Source organism: Ascaphus truei, chromosome 15, assembly GCF_040206685.1.
Source record: "Ascaphus truei isolate aAscTru1 chromosome 15, aAscTru1.hap1, whole genome shotgun sequence".
Taxonomy (NCBI): domain Eukaryota; kingdom Metazoa; phylum Chordata; class Amphibia; order Anura; family Ascaphidae; genus Ascaphus; species Ascaphus truei.
Window position 1 is genome coordinate 1334588 of NC_134497.1, and position 21911 is coordinate 1356498.

The 21911-nt window shown below is 47.1% G+C and overlaps 1 long non-coding RNA gene across 1 annotated transcript; it reads left to right on the forward strand.

The window, feature by feature from the left end:
• Positions 1 to 2927: 2927 nt before the first annotated feature.
• LOC142466397 (uncharacterized) lies at positions 2928 to 19304 on the forward strand. Its single transcript, XR_012788149.1, has 3 exons — positions 2928 to 3296; positions 3896 to 4021; positions 19061 to 19304. It is a non-coding gene; the product is annotated as an uncharacterized LOC142466397 (long non-coding RNA).
• Positions 19305 to 21911: the final 2607 nt, after the last annotated feature.

The following is a 21911-nucleotide window of genomic DNA, read 5'->3' on the forward strand; positions in this document are numbered from 1 at the left end:
GCCCAGTCAATGTCCAGACCTCAACCCAATTGAAATGCTGTGGCTGGACTTTAAGAGAGCTGTGCATAAACAAATGCCCACAAACCTCAATGAACTGAAGCAACGTTCTAAAGAAGAGTGGGTCAAAATTCCTCCACAACGATGAGAGAGACAGATAAAGTCATACAGAAAACGATTACTTAAAGTTATTGCTGCTAAAGGTGGTTCTACAAGCTATTGAATCATAAGGTGTACTTAGTTTTTCACACATAGCTTCTCCATTTTGGCTTTATTTTTGTTAAATAAATCATGACACGGTGTAATATGTCATGTGTATACACACACACACACACACACACACACACGGTGTAATATGTCGCGTGTTGTTGTTCATCTGAGGTTGTATTTACCTCATTTTAACACCTGCTAAGGAACAGATGATTGTTATTATGTCCTGATATGTAAAACCATAGAATTGAAAGAGGGTGTGCTCTCTTTTTCACACAACTGTATATGACAGACCAGGGATGGGCAATGCCAGTCCTCAAGGGCCACCAACAGGTCAGGTTTGCAGGATATCCCTGTTTCAGCACAGGTGGCTCAATCACTGGCTCAGTCGAAGACTGCAGAATCAGGGACCGATTAAGCCATCTGTGCTGAAGCAGGGAACAATTGAGCCACCTGTGCTGAAGCAGGGATATCCTGAAAACCTGACCTGTTGCTGGCACTTGAGGACTGGAGTTAGCTACCCCTGACTTCGTCTCATCTGTATGTGTTAGACACAGGCTCATTTCCACCTGCAGGGGCAGCTTGTGCCTGATCAGATGACTGACCACAACATAGAAGGCTGAGGTCCTATCTCTCGCATTAACCAACGTGTTGAGATAAACAAGAGTACATCAATGACGTCCGTGTGTGGCTCCCAGGCAGCCTAGGGTTCAGATCTGCGCAATGGATGGTAGATCTGGGTAGGAGATTAACATGTGATAGCACGACAGAGCACGGCGTACCTCTGCTTTATATCAACACACCGAAAGTGCAACTTTTTTTTAAAGATAAGCGGATATATATATATTATTTTTTTAAGCACGTCTCTGTGTGTGCTTTATACTATTGCATAAACTTTCGCCCGTTGCACACTAAAAACTATAGAGATTGGGATAATCTTCGCTCATTCTATTTTCGGAGTATTTGGGAGTATTTTAGGAGTTGGGTTATCATCTGTTGTGGAATTCCACTTTTGTTTAAATAAGATGTTTGGAATAACCCATTGTGCCTTTATATTTCTACAGAAGTCATAGAGCGAACACCTTTGGAAGGAGGTGCCAGTAACATTGCACGCTTATTTGCCTGAGCATCAGCACACATGGAGCACACACGGAGCACACACGGAGCACACACGGAGCACACACGCAGCACACACGGAGCACACACGGAGCACAGTGCCACTCATTTGTACTATACCACTTTCCTTTCATGTCTAACTGACACCGTCGGCTATTTGAGCAATAGCAGAATTCACCTTTCGCTGCCTCTTTGGCAATGAAACGGTTAATAGTCGAGACAAGCGACCAAGTGGCAGTGATCCTACAAGTGGCAGTGATCCTACAAGTGGCAGTGATCCTACAAGATCGGGGGCATCTAAACGGGTCAAATATAAATCAACAATACTTGTCTGTTTCTTAACGCAGTCACATGGGGGCGCTCAGCTCCAGTCCTCAAAACCCCCCAACCAGTCAGGTTTTAAGGATATTCCAGCTTCAGCACAGGTGGCTCAATCAGTGGCTCAGTCGAAGACTGATTGAGCCAGTGATTGGGTGACCTGTACGGACGCAGGGACCAATTGAGCCACCTGTGCTGAAGCAGGGACTTATTGAGTCACCTGTGCTGAAGCAGGGACTGATTGAACTACCTGTGCTGAAGCAGGGACTGATTGAGCCACCTGTGTTGAAGCAGGGACTGATTGAGTCACCTGTGTTGAAGCAGGGACCGATTGAACCACCTGTGCTGAAGCAGGGACTGATTGAACCACCTGTGCTGAAGCAGGGACCGATTGAGCCACCTGTGTTGAAGCAGGGACTGATTGTCACCTGTGTTGAAGCAGGGACTTGTTGAACCACCTGTGCTGAAGCAGGGACTGGTTGAGCCACCTGTGCAGAAGCAGGGACTGAATGAGCGACCTGTGCACAAGCTGGGATATCCTTAAAACCTGACCTGGTGGGAGTTCTTGAGGACTGGGGTTGAGCCCCCTGTACTAAGGCAATTTTGGAGCAAACTTGACACAAATAGTGTCACTTTTATTTAGCGTCACCAAGGCAAACTCTTTGCTCCAATTGTTGCACTTTTGCTCTCGGCTTGCGATCTTTAGGAGGAGTTAGGGAGCGGTGACGCGATGCGCCGAATATAAACGGGATGTATTAAATCCAGTGTCACTTCTGCTCCCTTTAACCCTCCGGGTGCTGCAGACGTTTCTAGGTCATGTGATCACCAGTGCCGTGAAGGTCCCCACATTATGGCGCATTGAACGTGTTGATTTGTGTCACAAAGCGTACGGTGGAATAACTTGGTGGCTTCTAAAAACTGGAATGTGCACCAAAAGATGGTGTAATGCACAAGCGCACTCTGCGCACCATGACCTAATTACGCCCGCCTTACTCTGACCTGTTCACTCCATCACTGCAGCTAGTTCTGTGTCACTCTAACTGCGACTGCGCCTTGCAATGAAACCTCCCGCTCCAGTCACGATTCCTGCGTTACCGCGGCACAGCTTTCCTGTAAACCCGAAGATAATGGCTCTGCGTTTTTCCACTCCAGCCCTCAAAACCCCCCAACAAGACAGATTTTCAGGATATCACTGCTTCAGCACAGGTGGTGCAATATTCGATTGAGCCACCTGTGTTGAAGCAGGGATATCCTGAAAACCTGACCTGTTGCGGGGGGGGGGGGGGATCTTGAGGACTGGAGTTGAGATCCCCGCTCTCATGGAAGTCATTTAATGACAGTACACTGCAAACAGATTCTCTGCATGGTTAGACACATTGGGTGCAGATGTATACATAGGGTTACAAATATGAAGCAATCCTGTGGCGAGGCAAAAGACCCAGCGTATTGCAGCAAAGCCCAACTGTTTCCTCCTGTGCTGAAGCAATGACGTGTCGCACTAGCAGATCATCAAAACATCATCAAAACAGGAGGACTAGTGAAGGATTTGGGACATTTGGTGGACTTGCTCATTGAGAATATCACTTTATTTCTCACCAGGACCTGACTCTCTGCACGGAGAGCTGTGGGTGCACCCGACGTTACCGTCTGATCAGGTTGAATATAATGTCATTGATTAGTAAGATAGCTGTGCAAGAAACGTCTTGTTATGCATTGCTACCATTAGAATTTGTTTAAGAGGAAATCCAAGCACAGTTTTTAACATAAGTTTGAAACGGGGTCAGAACCCCGTTAATTTCAGCTCCAGAGACCCCCTGCTTCCGGAGATCCTTACCTCCGTAGGGGGTACCGATAGCGGCTCCGGTTCACTAGCTGGGGGTTCACGTAATGGCCGCTTTTCAAAACTCCTACGCTCTGCGGGTCAATAGAAACCTGTGACGCCATCGGCGCGGCTTCCTATTGGTTCACATGATGCGGGAGCTTTAAAATGCAGAGAGATACCGGAACCCCCTTCGGAGGTCTGTATCTCCGGAAGCAGGAGGTCCCCGGAGCTAAAATTAATGGGGTTCAGCTCCGGAGACCCCCTGCTTCAACCCTGTGTAAAAAGGAAGGGCCCTGCTAAAATAACGCAGGAAGAGGGTAAAGGAACAGTGTCTCCTATCTGTTTTTTTTTGTTATTTCCCCATTTTTCCTGAGCGAAACACCACTTTGCTCCCCAGATAACGTGAAGGTACCGGGTTTACATCTCTTTCAGGGGAAACAAAATGGCTGCCAAACCTCAGGCCAATAGGAAGCTGCAACTTCATCGGTGGTGGATTCCTATAGGATGGCCATTTAAATCCTCTTTAAAAACCAGGAAGTAATACCGGTAACTTCACCAGTAAGTATCGCGGGAGTCCGGGGCTCCTCGTTGTTGCAAATAGCCCTGTTCTACTCAAGAGGACCCCCCAGTTCCAAGGGTCTAAAGAAAAAAATGGAGGTCAGTTAGGGTGGATTGCTCCTTTTATTAGAATCACACGATCAATGGGAGTGACTGAGGTTAGGGTGTGCTCACGGTTATGTTACTACGTGTCATTATGTGCCCTTTGTGTTACTGTATGTATGATGTGTTAATATGTAAACAATGTCAACTTCATGCTATGTGACATGGTCTTATTTAACCACTTCATGGCTGTAGGGGCCTGCAATATATTGGGTCCCCTATGGCGTCTATATACTCATCTCTAACCATGTACAAACTCACTATTCCGGTAGTGGTTTCTGCCACAGGTGCACGGAGAAATATGGAAATATGAATGTTAAGCGGCCCTCCAGTGGGCTGGTTCTAAATATGCATTTGGATAGACTAACTAACTATCTTGATCCCATCTAAATAATTTATTTTGTATTTGGCGCAAGTCCACTGGACTGCCGCTTGTTCATTTTTACATTAATCACCATCCATCTGTACAGCATCAGTCCCACTCTCTACGCCAGCGTTATTCAACCGGGGGTCTTGGGAACCCTTGAGTTCCCCGGGCATCCCTAAAGCGTTCCCTGCTATTTCCAGGTACAGAATAATTTACAATGCATCTTATCTCAAACGCGCTATTAGAGAGAGTTGGGGTTCCTTACAATGCATCTGATCTCTGACGCGCTATTAGAGAGAGTTGGGGTTTCTTACAATGTATCTGATCTCAGACGTGCTATTAGAGAGAGTTGGGGTTCCTTACAATGCATCTGATCTCTGACGCGCTATTAGAGAGAGTTGGGGTTCCTTACAATGCATCTGATCTCTGACGCGCTATTAGAGAGAGTTGGGGTTTCTTACAATGCATCTGATCTCAGACGTGCTATTAGAGAGGGTTGGGGTTCCTTACACTGCATCTGATCTCAGACGCGCTGTTAGAGAGGGTTGGGGCACCTTACAATGCATCTGATCTCAGACACACTATTAGAGAGGGTTGGGGTTCCTTACATTGCATCTGATCTCAGACGCGCTATTAGAGAGGGTTGGGGTTCCTTACATTACATCTGATCTCAGACGCGCTATTAGAGAGGGTCGGGGTTCCTTACATTGCATCTGATCTCAGACGCGCTATTAGAGAGGGTCGGGGTTCCTTACATTGCATCTGATCTCAGACGCGCTATTAGAGAGTGTTGGGGTTCCTTACATTGCATCTGATCTCAGACGCGCTATTAGAGAGGGTTGGGGTTCCTTACATTGCATCTGATCACAGACGCGCTATTAGAGAGGGTTGGGGTTCCTTATAATGCATCTGATCACAGACGCGCTATTAGAGAGGATTGGGGTTCCTTACGTTGCATCTGATCTCAGACGCGCTATTAGAGAAGGTTGGGGTTCCTTACATTGCATCTGATCTCAGACGCGCTATTAGAGAGGGTTGGGGTTCCTTACAATGCATCTTATCTCAGACGCGCTATTAGAGAGGGTTGGGGTTCCTTACAATGCATCTGATCTCAGATGTGCTATTAGAGAGGGTTGGGTTTCCTTACAATGCATCTGATCTCAGACGCGCTATTAGAGAGGGTTGGGTTTCCTTACAATGCATCTGATCTCAGACGCGCTATTAGAGAGGGTTGGGGTTCCTTACAATGCATCTGATCTCAGACGCGCTATTAAAGAGGGTTGGGGTTCCTTACAGTGCATCGGATCTCAGACGCGCTATTAGAGAGGGTTGGGGTTCCTTACAATGCATCTTATCTCAGAAGCGCTATTAGAGAGGGTCGGGTTTCCTTACATTGCATCTGATCTCAGAGGCGCTATTAGAGAGTGTTGGGGTTCCTTACATTGCATCTGATCTCAGACGCGCTATTAGAGAGGGTTGGGGTTCCTTACATTGCATCTGATCACAGACGCGCTATTAGAGAGGGTTGGGGTTCCTTATAATGCATCTGATCACAGACGCGCTATTAGAGAGGATTGGGGTTCCTTACGTTGCATCTGATCTCAGACGCGCTATTAGAGAAGGTTGGGGTTCCTTACATTGCATCTGATCTCAGACGCGCTATTAGAGAGGGTTGGGGTTCCTTACAATGCATCTTATCTCAGACGCGCTATTAGAGAGGGTTGGGGTTCCTTACAATGCATCTGATCTCAGATGTGCTATTAGAGAGGGTTGGGTTTCCTTACAATGCATCTGATCTCAGACGCGCTATTAGAGAGGGTTGGGTTTCCTTACAATGCATCTGATCTCAGACGCGCTATTAGAGAGGGTTGGGGTTCCTTACAATGCATCTGATCTCAGACGCGCTATTAAAGAGGGTTGGGGTTCCTTACAGTGCATCGGATCTCAGACGCGCTATTAGAGAGGGTTGGGGTTCCTTACAATGCATCTTATCTCAGACGCGCTATTAGAGAGGGTTGGGGTTCCTTACAATGCATCTGATCTCAGACGCGCTATTAGAGAGGGTTGGGGTTCCTTACATTGCATCTGATCTCAGACGCGCTCTTAGAGAGGGTTGGGGTTCCTTACAATGCATCTGATCTCAGACGCGCTATTAGAGAGGGTTGGGGTTCCTTACAGTGCATCGGATCTCAGACGCACTATTAGAGAGGGTTGGGGTTCCTTACAATGCATCTTATCTCAGACGCTATGAGAGAGTACACTCAGTAGGATCAATAAATGTGCAATAATGTTATATAAAACACATAAAGGGTTCAAATCATGGAAACAAAATGCAGCATGGGCAAAACAGGCAACGGAACAACATTTTTATTTAAATATGAAAAAAATAAGGTTTAAATGTGAGCTGATTTGTACACTAGAACAGGAGTGGCCAACTCCAGTCCTCAAGGGCCACCAACAGGTCGATTTTTAAGAATATATCCCTGATTAAGCCACCTGTGCTGAAGCAGGGATAGCCTTAAAACCTGACCAGTTGGTGACCCTTGAAGATTGGAGTTGACCACTCCTGCATTAGATGATGACCTGTATTAAGACGCGGCCAATTGTCACTTATTTTGTTCAGCCATCTTTCTTCTAGGGTAGTTCAAAGAGAAATAAAATGGCAGACTCACGGTTTTCACCTCATTCATTTTTAGTATCTGTCTCACGTTTTCCACCAAATCTAGGGCGAAAAACCAGACAAGATGTCACAGAAAGTCTGGGCTTACAGCTTGGTCCCATCGATGTCTTCACCTTGACGTCATGGCTTCCTATTGGCATGCGTGACGCAGGACATTTAAATGCTGCCATTATGTTAGGCACAGAGTTCCCTACGGAGGTCAGTGTCTCTGGAAGCAGGGGGTCCCCGGAGCTGAAATTAAAGCTGTTCATCTCCGGAGACCCCGTTGTAAGGATTTGCCATTCTGGCGGTTCTATCCCCTTAACCCTTACTCGCTCGTCTGGTTCCTGTGGCACTCAAGAGAGGCAACCTAGCGTGGGCACTGCGCGGGTCCCATTGGTCTCCTCTGTTTGTGAACCCAGTGTCCGCTCCCGGTCCTCTGGTATTGACACGCGACGCATGCACGGTGCGCAGTCTCCCCGTCGGTCTGCGGTCCCTGCCTCTCGTTCCCGCTCTTATCCTGACGTCAGAGCTAGACGGCATAACTATACTCCGTGCTCCTCTGCTCCCACCGTTGGCACAGACACCACTTCGTCGGGGACTGTTCTGCGGGCGACTCTAGCGCACGCACCCACGCTCCAGGCTTTATGCCTCCACCACTGATGCGCATTCTCGCGCCGATGTCGGGGGCGCGTGGCACGGGCAGGTCTCTCCTCCTCAGGAAACTATCAGGAATACTCACCTCACCTGATTCCTGCTCCGGATTCTCCAACCACGTCCCTCGCTGCTTACGCACTTCCACGCTGCAGGTACCACGTTGGTTGCTCCCTCCTACTTATGCTCAGCTGCCCCACTGGCAAATAGGCTGAGCATGATTCTATGTTCCGTTGTGTTCATTGCTTCCAAGCCTCGCAGTCTTGTCTTGTTCGCAGCTCTCTGTCATTGACCAAGCTTGTTTTGGACTCCGCTCTTCTGTACTCCTGACCCCGGCTAACTACGACAATCCGCACCTCTCCAACCCTGACCTCGGCATCCGTACAATGACCATTCTCCTCTCTCCAACCCGGACCCCAGCTAATAGTACCTGCAACGATCCGTACCTCTCCAACCCAGACCCCGGCAAGTATATTGACTATCTGTACCTCTCCAACCCCGACCAACCTACACTCCAGGCGCGCCCACGCGGCTATGGGTGGTGTTTATATCCATCCCCACCTCGGCCCCGCTCTCACGCCTTGTTTGTGGTGAGCAAATCATGACAAAAGGGAGAGAGGAGGGAGGGTGGCAGGGGATGGATATGAGATTAGAGGGGTTGACACCAGAAGGAGTAGAAGTTGTATGTGAAAGGCGAGGACGAGAGCAAGTAGAAATAAGGCAGGGACCAGGATTGGGAGAGATATCCCCAGAAGCAAGGAGGAGAAGCATGGATAGAAAGAGGATGTGTGAGGATGATTTGTAGGGGTGTGTTTTAGTGCAGGAGGTATAGCTGTGGGGTGTCAGAGGGCGCAGGTAAGAAAGGAGTTCATGTGAACTGAGAAGTGGTGAAGGAAGGAGAGATGGAGAGATAGGAATAGAGTTAGAGACATAATGAGGCTGGTAGAAAGAAGTGCGTATTTAAAAAAAAAGTGAGCAAAGTAACCCAAAGCAAATAAAAACAGTAGTGGTGGCGTGGCAGCAATAGTTTAGTGCTGGATGTGCAGTCTGGGTACACAATGACCTCCTTTCCAGCGTCGTTCAAAATACAGTACATGTATAGCACATGTACAAAATAGTACATGTATAAACCTATAAACATGTTAACTGCTTTTGAAGGATGTGATTGATTTGATGCTTATTTGTACAGACGTGAGCCAATCATATCGCAGTATTATTTTGCCCGATTTCACAACCGTTTGTCTGTTCTGTTTTACAGTAATCGCTTTAATCTCAGAAGTGCCGGATACATAGCAACCAGGTCAAGCAAAAAATAAGTACCCGGGAAAAATGTTAAGTGGATGGATAAACAGGCGCAAATCAGTAAAAAATGGAATTTATTAAAAAAAAATAAACTTGTAATTTATAGCTAAAAATACTAAAAACGCAGGAAGCTAATCATCTAATTGTAAATGAGAATATTTGGAGAATAAAGTTCCTCCATCTGTTGCTCACTTAAAGGAGCAATCCGTGCCGGTGACATTTTTGGGAGAGAGGGAGAATTTATACAGGGGGTCTCCAGAGCTGAACCCCATTCCTTTCAGCTCAGGGGACCCCCTGCTCCCACAGATACTTTGCTCCATAGTAGGTGCCGGTAGCTGCTCCGGTTCAGAAAGCAGGGATTTAAAGTTGAAAGCTCCCGCGTTACATGGGCCAATAGGAAGCCGCACCGATGACGTCGCGGCTTCCTATTGGTCCACAGTGCGGGAAATCTTTGAAGAGTGGACATATTGTGAACCCTCGTAGCCAAGGAGAGCAGCTACCGGCTCTTAATTCGAAGGTATCTCTGGAAGCAAGGGGTCCCCGGAGCTGAAATTAACAGGGTTCAGCTCCGGAAACCCCCAGCTTAAATGCTATATAAAAGTAAAAAGCAATTAGCAAAAAAATCCGCTGGTTTGGATTGCTGCTTTAAACCCTTTGCTGTCAGAGTCGCTGGAAACACAATGCTTTTTAGCCGCTGCTAGTGATCCCACTTCCGTGAATAACACCTGATGTGGCAGGGAGGGGTTTGAATAAGAGGGAATGTCCCTTTAAACTGGCTTGGGGTGAGATCCTCGTTCTTGTGCAACGCAGGATGACTGCTGGGGGAGACTATTGCACAATCAAAAGAACTAACACTGATGACAGTAGTTTAATAATATATTCAGCATGAACTTTATTTTTTTTAGGAAGTCACTTAAACCAGCACTCCCCTTACCCCCTCACACCCACACACCTCTGCCCAGAAGCCTGTAGGAGTTCAGCTCTTATAATGTTAGTATCTTATCCCATGGGCATGTCCTGCGTTTCATTGGGAAAGCAAATTCTAGTGGTAAAAACATCATTTTCCTAATCTCTATCTTCTGAGGTTACCATAGTGACATCCAAGACGGTACTGGTCTCATTTTAACCTCCCGGACGCTTAATATTTCAAATGTTAATATATCCTGCAGGAAGCATCAGATTTCAAAAATAAAAACAGCTTTGGAAAAGGCAAGAAGGCGGCGAGCGGCACAGACTGCTGCTGTACCCTGTAAAGATAAAAAGCACGTATGAGCACATTCATGTCTGACAGGGCCCCCAAACCTGCCTTACCCTGTAATACTGCATATGCAAAGATAATGGCACTCAGCACGGACTGCTGCTTTAATACCTTCACTGCCAAAGAGGCCTGGAACCCATTCTATAGATCTGATACGCTCAGGGTGCACAATACGAACATTATATGACTTCAACTGGAAGGAAGGAGTGGCTCAGGGAGTATAGACACTGACTTTAATCTCCCTGTGCCTCAGGCACCAAAATCATAGAGTGTAAGCTCACCTGGGCAGGGACTGTGCCTGTAACATTCCTATGTACCGCGCGCTACGCTGTAAGTGTGACTCGCCTTGTGTCCCATTGGGAGAAAAGTGCAATATGAAATAAACTTGTTGTTATTATTAAACGTTATAGAGGCTTCTAGGGGAGGGAATTGCTGCTTTAAATACTGTTTTAGCTGTTACAATTCCTATTACTTAACCCGCACTCCCACCTAGTGGACAGACCGAAATGTTCCACTGAACCACAGACATTCAGACATGTGAATGTAGACTCCTTATTGGTATACTTCAAGGGAATTCATTTATTTTGATTTGGATTGTTTAAGAACTAATTCATGGTTTGTTTCTGATTAGTGCTTTTATTTTAGTTTCCTTGGCCGACCTGCCAATTGTTACCTATTTGTAGTCTCACTCTTCTGCCCCTCCTTAAATCTCACCCTAATATCTCACTATACCCTCCTCTGTCCCTCCTTACATATCACCCTAATATCTCACTATACCCTCCTCTGTCCCTCCTTACATATCACCCTAATATCTCACTATACCCTCCTCTGCCCCTTCTTACAGCTCACCCTAATATCTCACTATACCCCCCTCTGCCCCTCCTTACATCTCACCCCAATATCTCACTATACACTCCTCTGCCCCTCCTTACATCTCACCCTAATATCTCACTATACCCTCCTCTGTCCCTTCTTACAGCTCACCCTAATATCTCACTATACCCCCCTCTGCCCCTCCTTACATCTCACCCCAATATCTCACTATACCCCCCTCTGCCCCTCCTTACATCTCACCCCAATATCTCACTATACACTCCTCTGCCCCTCCTTACATCTCACCCTAATATCTCACCATACCCTCCTCTGTCCCTTCTTACAGCTCGCCCTAATATCTCACTATGCCCTCTTCTGCCACTTCTTACAGCTCACCCTAATATCTCACTATACCCTCCTCTGTCCCTTCTTACATCTCACCCTAATCTCACTGTACCCTCCTCTGCCTCTCCTAACATCTCACCCTAATATCTCAATATACCCTCCTCTGCCCTTTCTTACAGCTCACCCTAATATCTCACTATACCCTATTCTGCCCCTTACAGCTCACCCTATCTCAATATACCCTCCTCTGCCCCAATCTCTCACCTATACGCTATGCCCCTCCTTACATCTCACCCTAATATCTCACTATACACCCCTCAGCACCTCCTTACATCTCACCCTAATTTCTCGCTATACACCTGCCCGATTTTGACATTCTGCTGATGGCTGTCTTCTCTCTACCCCCTTTTGTATCTAAAGCTCTCTCCCGCCTAAAACCTTTCTCACTAGCACCCTCTCTATCCACCAATAAGACCCATATAAAAACCTTAGACACACTTACCAGAACACCCTCCTATGGTCTCTGGATGGTTTTCCTATGCACCACTTGGATTATAAGCTACTCGGGGCGGGGCACCTTTTTCCTAATGTTACTTTCATGTCTCAACTGCTCATTCCCATGTGGGTTATATTATTATGTCCCATGTGTAACTGCGGTGACGCACTGTGTTACATAAATGGCACTATATAAATAAAGACATACATACATTTGGGATACCGAGGTAACATCTTCGGTGACGCAACCACCTCAACCGGCCATGGCGCCAAAAGATTAACACAGCGGGGGTCCCATTCAGAAGCATGGACCTCCCCCCCCCCCCACAGCGCGATCGCGGCAGACTTTTGCTTGTTGATCCGCGGCGCTGGGGACAGTAACTTTTACTACATCTGTAGGTGTCACTGATTTTAATCAGTAATCCTTGTTTGGTCAACAATGTTGATTGCATGTGGTGCTTGCCCAGAGTCCTGTAAATGACTGTAACTGCTACAGGGTCAGCTACTCATGGTCAAAGTTTTTTTTTCATGTAGAGGAGATCAGAGGTAAATAAGATTTGATCCCAAGGTGGGGATATCCAGGAGGATCCATTGTGCCTATGTGAGAGGCCAGCTACCTGTAGATGACGACTTTATCCCTGACCCGCTCTGTATCCGGTGGCTGGTAACATATGTCATAACCCATGATGTGCCTGTGATTATCTACTCTGCTGTACGCAGAATACTTACCTGCTGATAGTATTTTACTTTACTAAAACCTACTTCACTATGAGCGTTTTTGCAATGTATCTTTCTTGTTGTTTTCTCTTCTAGTGTTAGGGGGTGCCGAGCCTCCCCTCTTGTTCATAGCTGGAGACATTCAATTTATTCACCCCAATATACGGTGTTGTAATTTATGTTTAAGACACATTGTGTTTATTGTGGTGGGTACTATGGGAACTGTAGATTTGATTTAACGACGTTCTTTAATACTGGTATCACTTCATGTTTACAGTAGCGCACTTAATTCTATATACACTATTTTTTCACTTGCCGCTTTAACACTTTGGGTGCCCAAAGACATTCGATACTACGTCATGGAGCCTGGCACTCCAGGGGCACTGTGACCTAGTAGTTATGTCATAAACTAATTGCATGTTTTTTGAGTTCCCGCCAGCTGGAGAAGAAAAAATAAAGAGAGGAGAGAGTGAGGGAGAGAGGGTAAGAGCAGGGCCGCCGACGGGGAAAGAGCTGGAACAAGTGTACCGGACCCAGCGTTTGTGGGGGGCCCGGCCTGGCCTAACTTCTGCGTCCGGCTGTCGGGCCTCTGGTTGCCGGCCCCTGGCTCTCCCCAGCTGCTGTGAGCTCCTCGATGCCAGACTGGGCTACTCCTCTGCCGGTGTGCGCCAGAAACGGAGTGTGACTTCCAGGGGGGGGGCAGTTTCTGGTGCACACGGCAGGAGAGTGGCCCAGTCCCACAGAGAAGGAGGCCCAGGCAGCATCTGGGGAGAGCCGGAGCACCAGAGGCCTCAGACCACCCAAAGGTAGGTATGGGGTGTGTGTGGTATTTTGTGTGTGCTGGGGGGCTATTCTATTTTGTGTGTGTGGGGGGGTATTGTATTTTGTATGGGATTTATTGAATTTTGGGGAGGGGGGCTCGCGAGATGTAAAAGGGAGGTGCCTGCAAGGCCACCTACATGGGGAGGGAGTGGGGAAGGTCGAAACTCTAGTCCGGGGCACCAGAAAATCTGTATGCGGCCCTGCGTGTTATAGTGAGTGGGAGGGACAGTGAGTGGGAGAAAGGGGGAGAGTGAATGGGAGGACGAGAGTGGGAGAGAGAGAGTGGGATAGAGAAATGGGGGCGTGAAAGAGTAAGGGTTAAAGGACCAAGGCCCCTAATCAAGTAAGATGATGCTTTGTAATAAGTTGCATGCCTTTTTGACTGCAAAGAGGTTAATTTGGCATATGTAACGGGCAATATTACTGTAAATGTGAATGGGATATACAGTATGTGATGTATCGTCCCATAAACATTTATCAAACAGTGCTAATGCTTTTCTCACGACCCACCACAAGATGGTGCAATTGTATCAGAGTTGTGTAAAGGAAAATGTAATACAGCAAAATAAAAATTAAAGGTTAAACAACTCATCGATGTAATCAATGTTCTTAGAAAGATTCAATCATCCTTAAAGTGAATACATTTTATTTTCCTTGGGCCCTATGTCATCTATTTCTATCAGATACTAACTGGCGTCTGTGGTAAGCACTGTCCATGCTGGCGTTTCCAAGGAGCGGCCTGTTAGTAGGTTTCCATTCTGCTGCTGCCACCACCTCAGAGAAGTCCTGGTCTGGAGAGAGATAGAGGGAGAACTGCTTCTCTAGTGACCTCTAATGTATGTCCCCCTTCCTTAGAACCTCTGTCTGGAGTGGATGCATATGCAGCCTTGTCCATAGAAATGCTTGTATGGGGGCTGACATGAGCCCTAGCACTCCCATAGCCTGCAAAGAGATATGCTTGAGGCAGTCCTGAGGCCTGGACTTGTTTGTTCAGATTTTCTCTTTTGTCTGAAAGGCAAATAGACTTTGCTGTGGCTTGTGTCAAATTTCAGAGAGGGCACTACTGAGATACCTTGCTCCCAGATTGCTGCTGCTAACACCACCATTACTTTTGTGCAGGCTGTGGGAGCGGATGACCGGCCAAACGGCAGAACTTTGAATTGAAAGTGCTTCACTTTGTCCTCTCATATGGCAAATCTCAATGTTTGGGCGAGCGTAGCAGATGGGAATATGCAGGTATGAGTCCTTTACATCGATCGCTGACATAAAATCTCCCGGATTTAATTTGTTGATGACAGATTTGAATTACTCCATTTTTAAATGCTCCCTGCGGACATACAGATTATTTATTTTTTTAGCTACAACACTGAACTGAACTCTCCTGATGCTTTTGGAACCATGAACATTATGGAGTATGTTCCGTTCTTCAATTGATGCTGTGGTACTGTACATACGACTCCATCCACCCTGAATTTGTGCACTGCCTCTCTCTGGATTCCCCTTTTGATTGGACATACTGGTGAAGGAGTGACTAGGAATATTCTTGCTGGCTTTTCTGTAAACTATATTGAATATCCTCAATCAGCTGATGGAACCAGCGATCTGTTGTCTGCTGCCATTGTGTAGCAAAATCTGTCGTCCTACTTGCTGACCGCCTCTTGGAAATAAGTCTCCGTCGTCAGAAAGATGTTGATCTTTTGAAACTTGGGCCACCTTCCTCTTGTGGTTCTTCCCACTGTTGTGGTCCTGAAGACGACTGCCCTCTGAAGCTCTTGCATGACCTGTATTCTTTCTGAGGACTTGGGCCACGAAAATGATCTGTGGGTTTTGATGGCTCTTCTGTCTTGGGGTAAAGCTCTTGTCTTGTTATCTGCCAACAAATTTCTCCAGTTCCACTCCAAATAATGAGCCTTCTAGAGGAAAGGTTGTTCTTAGAAGTGGCATCTGCTATCCAAGCCTTGAGGCATAATATCCTGCGGGCTGCTGTTACAAGGGCCCTGCATGTAGCTGTTCGGAGGGTGGACTCCATAGATACATCACCAGTGTCGGATTTCCCATGCCTAGGGCGGGCAAATTGTGGGGCAGCAAATTTCCCTCCCCCCACATAGAGGCCCCGTTCTCTTCCCCACTGATTACTGGGGGAGAGAGTGGGGCCTCTGTAAAGTTATCTTCTCCTTCAGCATCGCATCACATTGCCACGTGATGTCACATTGGCATGGAAATGTGGCGTCATTTGACACCGCAATGCTGAAGAAAGAGGGCAGCGCCCCAGGAGGAGATGCCCCAGGCGACACCAAGGTAAGTGCCTACGGGCCACTGTACGTCACATAAGTAATCCATGCCCAGTAACTGAGTAATCTTCTAGGGGAATGGTCGATCTTCTGGATAGTCTTGCTACTGGTATGTCTACCTCTGGAGAGCTATCCCAAACCTTGGATCAAATGGGTATATTTGGCTAAATCATCTCCATAAGGATGGCTTCTTATCTGGATGCTACCAGTCTTCACTAATCACGTTTTTGATTGCTGTATGCACTGGGAAGACCCTTGACCTTCTATGCTAACTCATGAACATACGATCCTGCTTCCTTATAGGCTCCTTTACCACTTCTATTTCCATTACTGTTTTTACTGCTTTCACTAGTATGTCAATATCTTCTGCTGTGAAGCTTGAATATTCTCTCACTTCCCCGTCTTCATTGGATGAGTGATCTGGAAATTATGTTAATACCGAGGCTTCCCAGTCCGATTTCTGTGAGAATGCCGAGTAAAGCCTCCGATATTCTCTAGCTTCGTAGGCTGCCCTTGGGTCTTCTCTTTGTATTGATGACTCTAGCGCTGTCTGTGAAATAGCTGCTTTAAAGCTGCCAACGGTCTGCTGCATTGCTGATTGGAACCATCCCAAAAAGTCCTGAATCTGGATGGGATTTTACTCTATTGCCGATGGCTTATGCAAGCATTGCACAATTTCTTCTTGTACTTGTCAGGTAGAAGCTGTTCACATCCTAAATAAGTTAAATGCAGGTCTTTGCTCTTACATCCCCTGTACTGGGTTCCTGAGAGGCCTCAGGCCCTGCATTGTGGGGGTCTGACATCTGTGGGATACGTAATATACACAACCCCCAGCTCTAACTCTAATCTCGGGTTTCCCCTGTATCATTCCCCTTCCAGAACTTGACACTAAGACAGCAGGTAAGGGGTTAATTGGCCATGTAGCTGCTTCTATACACTCTCCATATTCCCAGTGATCTGTCTCCTCTGGCACAGCTTTTTTGCCAGTCTGAGCCCTCTTTTCAAAAAGCACGACCATGTGGCATGTCATGCCCAGTTGCCATTGGGACCGGCCGACACTACAGGCCCCCGTATGGCCTCATACCCCCGATGCTGATGTCAGACTGCTGCAGGGGCACTTTGTCTGGCTCCGCCTGCATAGGAAGCGATGTCGGACCCCCCTCCCCCTTCTCCTGCAGCAGTCTCGGTCGTGGCATCTCTGTGGTGCTCCAAGGGATCTTTGGGATGCTGGTTCAACATCTCCGTACCAGCCCCCACAGAGGTAAGCGACTGCCGACCTTGCATCGGAGAACCACTGGCCCCTTCCTGCCAGTTTTGTGTCCAGGATAGGTTGTCCTTGGCCACCCTTCCCCCTTAGGTGGTGGTTACCTGTAGGCCAAAGACCATCTGAGGGATCATCATAACAATAAACTTTACAAGGTCCTAACACCACGTAGGATAGGACAAACACTGTACAGGTAAAGGGGTGGGGTGTGTGCTATATATATGGCCGGTGCAAACTTTTTCCTGTACCTCAGAAGGTGGACTCTATAACCCATGGTGCTGCTGGATGGATCAAGTCTCATACCCCATATTGCCTAAACCACATCTTATTCCCTTACGGCTGACAGAGCCAGCACATAATTTACTCTGTAATTACCATTCACCCATCAAATGCTTGTTCCTGATAAAGAATTCCTACTGGGAAATAACAATTGACATATATTGGTATACTTTAAAACGAAGTGCCTTGATCCATCCATTCATTATTGTACTGTTTCTGATATAAGAACACAATAGATTTGTTTTTTTCATTCATTTTTAATAGTCTCGTACCCCTTGGGAACCAATGTCTCACTCTGCACTTCACGGTTTCCCTTATGTTACCACAATATGAGAACTATTTACTAAAGTCCCCCGGCTGCAAAACTGAGGGAAGAACGACACTAGATTTATTAAGGAGAAACATAGTCATTAAATCCAATAGGATTTTCATACTTAAAGCAGCAGTTCAGGCAATATCCTACATGTGTATTTTTTTTAAAATAAATCAGTTCTGTACTATGAGAAAATACTTGTAGCATTAAAAAATATGTTTTAAATACATTTTTAATGTTTCTAATGTAGGAAGCATTTCCAAAGTGACAGCCCCCTCCCCTTCTGATAGAGGGAGGGGCTCAGGAGCCAGAGCCCATCTAGCAGTGCACCAATTGTATCTAATAACTGCCCAGTCAATCATATTTTAGCTACATTGCCCACAATGCTGTGCAAGAACTGAATTAAATAATCCTGAGCAAGCGATTTATTACAGAACGGATTGATCTGCAGCTTAGCTAATCACTTGCACTGTGCAGATTGTATTGATGCACATATTGAATGGGAAGAAATATATATATATATATTTTTTTAACTGCAGCTTTAATACACCTTTTGGAATATTTGTGCCCTGGTTTTGCCCCTAATTTGGCTGCCAGGAGACTGATACATAAGTACATAGGGCGCGGCTCTGCACTGGCGCCCGCACAGGGGCCCCGATGTGGCCCTTGGATTCTCTGCCCATGCTAATTTCAAACTAGTTATTAGGCAGCCGTGCAGTTTTTATACTGAAACGCACTTGTAAGTTAAGGTAACGTAAACATATATGGTACACCGTGGCAAAATGTCCGCCCCCATATACATTTGCCGCGCTCTCGAGTCTATCGGGCCTGATGGGAATGCACGTAGCTGTAGCGGCCGCCTCCTCGCTGTCGCCCTCCTTCTCTTTTGTAATTGCAGCGTCAAATGAAGCTGTGGACGTCACCAACGTGACGTCACACGGGGTCTCGTTGCCATGGCGTCAAATGACGTCATGACGGTGCATTACCATGACAACGCGCCGCTCTGCGATGTCACATTGGTGACATTCGGGGCTTCATTTGATGCTGCGGTTCAGAAGGAGAAAAAGGGCAGCAGCGAGGAGGGGGCCGCCGCGTGTGCCATGGGGCGCGGATTTCCAAATCTGTCGCTGATGGTACAGATATAAACGATAGCAAAATGTTGAAATATCATTTTCAAGTCTTTAAATGTATCTAAAAACACATTACAATAAGCTTGTGCCCCTTCTAATGTAAATGTTCTCTCATCTGGCCCATTTGGAGAACTAGTAACAGAGACCTGTCCTTGGGGCCACATTTACTAAATGATGCTAAGCCTTAACATACATATTCCTGCTAATATGCATTCAATATCTTTACAGAAATGCCGAGTCATTCTTACATACATTCCTGAAGGAGGACAAGGAACATGCAAGCAAGTCTATTGGCAAAATACGGAGGGGAAAAAATATTGTGGTTTGTTCTGTGATTAATCTACAGTGTGAGTGTAATGATGTGGTTATATTTGGTTTAACTACATTGTAGAATGACAATTACATTTTGTTTGCAAGCATGATGAAATGCAAATACTGTACTTCTACTCCAAATAAATACCGCAGCGCTGCATTAACTGTACTCCATTTTTTTTGCCTGTTTTAATAAAAAGAACAGGAGACAGAAAGTGGATCTTTCCCCTGCCTTCACATGCTAGCAACAAGTCTATACTAGGTCTATGACCCAAACAGTACCTGCTAAAAAGATACAGTTAAGAGTGTATGAATATACAGGGGGTCCTCGCTATCCGACAGTCCGTTACCCGACACCAGATAATGCATCAGCTGAACGCAATATCCAACTCCGGAACGGATTATCCGACGCTCACCGCAGCGGATTAACATTGGATCCGCAATCCGACAGCAGTTTGCAGGACGGATTCCGGTGACTAACCGAGGACCGCCTGCATCTATTTACTTTTGCCTGTAAAGTTCACCAGCCCCTTGTTCATGCAATTGTGCACGTGTTTAGTACTGCAGTTGCAATCCATCCATAGTATAAACATTCATGCAACGGATATTTACATATGGATGATGCTTTGTCTATGATAAAACAAAACTGACCAAGATGGATTCTAGCAGGCCAGGAAACACTACTCATTCAGTACATTTAGATGGATGCAGGTGTGTGTGTTTCGGATCTTTTTTGTGAGAGCCAGAATGTTCTGTAATTATAACTGATAAGCTCATGCACATACAACACGTGGGTGATAGATTAACATGAGCAGGGACAGGGTGTATAATAGACCAATATCGAGGCAGGGAAGGGTTAAAGAGAAAAACCCAAAAGAATTCCTATTTGCACTCACCTATACTATTAAATGGTAAGGAAAGAGTCAATCCCTGTGTAAAAACCCATATACCATTTAGTGATATACAATAAAATAGTTTAATAAACAGTTATGCAAAGACAAATACAAATTGTTAAAAGAAACAGGGAGTGGGTGCAGAGAGTGGAGTGCTCAATCTGACCTTGTATAGTCAGCACGCAGCTATCAGCAACAAATACCTATTGGTATATCATATCAGGCTAATGCATAACCCTCCTATTGTGCACATGTTCTTGCATGCTACAAGTGGTGTATGTATACCATAGTCATGGAAAGGACCTCTAACACATCCAACCTGTATGTGGCTAGCGTATATGTCCTATCTCAAAGGAAATTGTGCTGTACTTCACCAGTAGTTAATAGCTGGATTCTGCCAGTGTCTCTAAGTTACACAGCAGCTGCCTCCTAAATCAGGGAATGTGTTGTGGGTCTCCCTTAGAAGTATCCCCTCTGTTATCTCAGATTCCCCCCATGTAGAGTCCTGACATACAAGCCTCCAGACCGGAGACAAACCATCAATCAGTACGTGTATAGCGTTGTCAATAAGGCCTCGGTCCCGCTGCGCTCGTTGGCGCGGGCAGCGGGTCGCGAGTTCCCCACCAGCAGGGGAATCCTCGCGAGTCGGTCCCGGTCCCCACTGGCTGCACAGCTGATTACACGCTGTAGCGCGTCAGCCGCTGGAGACACCAGAGAATGGTGTTTCCTAGCGTTGACGCGTGACGTGTGTGGCTGTGAGCCAATGGGGAGGGGAGGCTTCGGGAGGAGGAGAGGCTTCGGGGAGCGGGGAGGAGTGTGGAGGGACAGCAGGTGAGTGCCTTTCTCTGTGTGTGTGTCTGAGTGCGTGCATGCCTATCTGTGTGTGTATGTGTGTGCCCGAGTGCGTGAGTGCCTGCCTCTGTCTGTGTGTGTGTGTGTATGAGTGCCTGCCTGTGTGTGCGCGCGTGTGTGTGTATGAGTGCGTGAGTGCCTGCCTGTGTGTGTGCGCGCGTGTGTGTGTGTATGAATGAGTGCCTGCGTGTGTGTGTTTAAACTTACTTTCCAGCTCCAGCCCGAGTCCGTGGAGGGAGGGGGGGGAGAGTAGCGGGTCCCTCCGCTCAAGCCACGCCCCCCTCCCTGTCAAAACAGGACAGGCACTGTCAGGACAGTGTAGGGAGAGCCCCAGAGCCCGGGAAAGCTTGCGCACGCGCAGGGCAGGGGAGAGAAAGCCCGCGAACCCCTAGCCTACCAGGGAAGGCTCTGCGCTGGGACTACATATCCCATGAGCCTCTGTATGCCCCTTGTGACACCAGGGAGCCAATAGGGCTTAGGGAGCTCCTGGGGAAATGGATACATTTGGCGGGCTGGAGCTACGTGTCAGTCAGGAAGAAGCAGAGCAAGGAGGCAGACAAGGAAAGGAGGTAGGGTACGGGAGAGAGGGATCCCCTGTACTAGCCAGCACCCCCTTGGCCCAAGATAGCTCTAGTTATCCCATATAGTGAGTGTTGCCAGGGATGCCCTAGAGTAAGGGACCCTGTCACTCAGGTTAGTCAGTTGCTAGTGGGAGTCAGGACTGGGCCTCGTTAGGGGAGTAGGCAGACGCTTAACCCCTTAGGCCCCAGATAGACTCTCCCTCTCCAGTGTATGGTGTATGTAGGATTGGTTGCTGTGTGTTGTCGCTGCATGTGCTGGGCGCAGTGCGTGCAGCGTGTGTGGATGTCTGCAGGCTGACGGTGTTAGCTGTGTGTCTGCTGCAGGCTGTTAGTATCTGGGAGTTAGTAGCTAGGTGTTAGGAGTAGCTATATGTTAGGGAGGATTAGGGACTTGGGTAGCTAGGGGAGTGGGGCAGGTTATTACTCCGCAGGCCCTAGGAG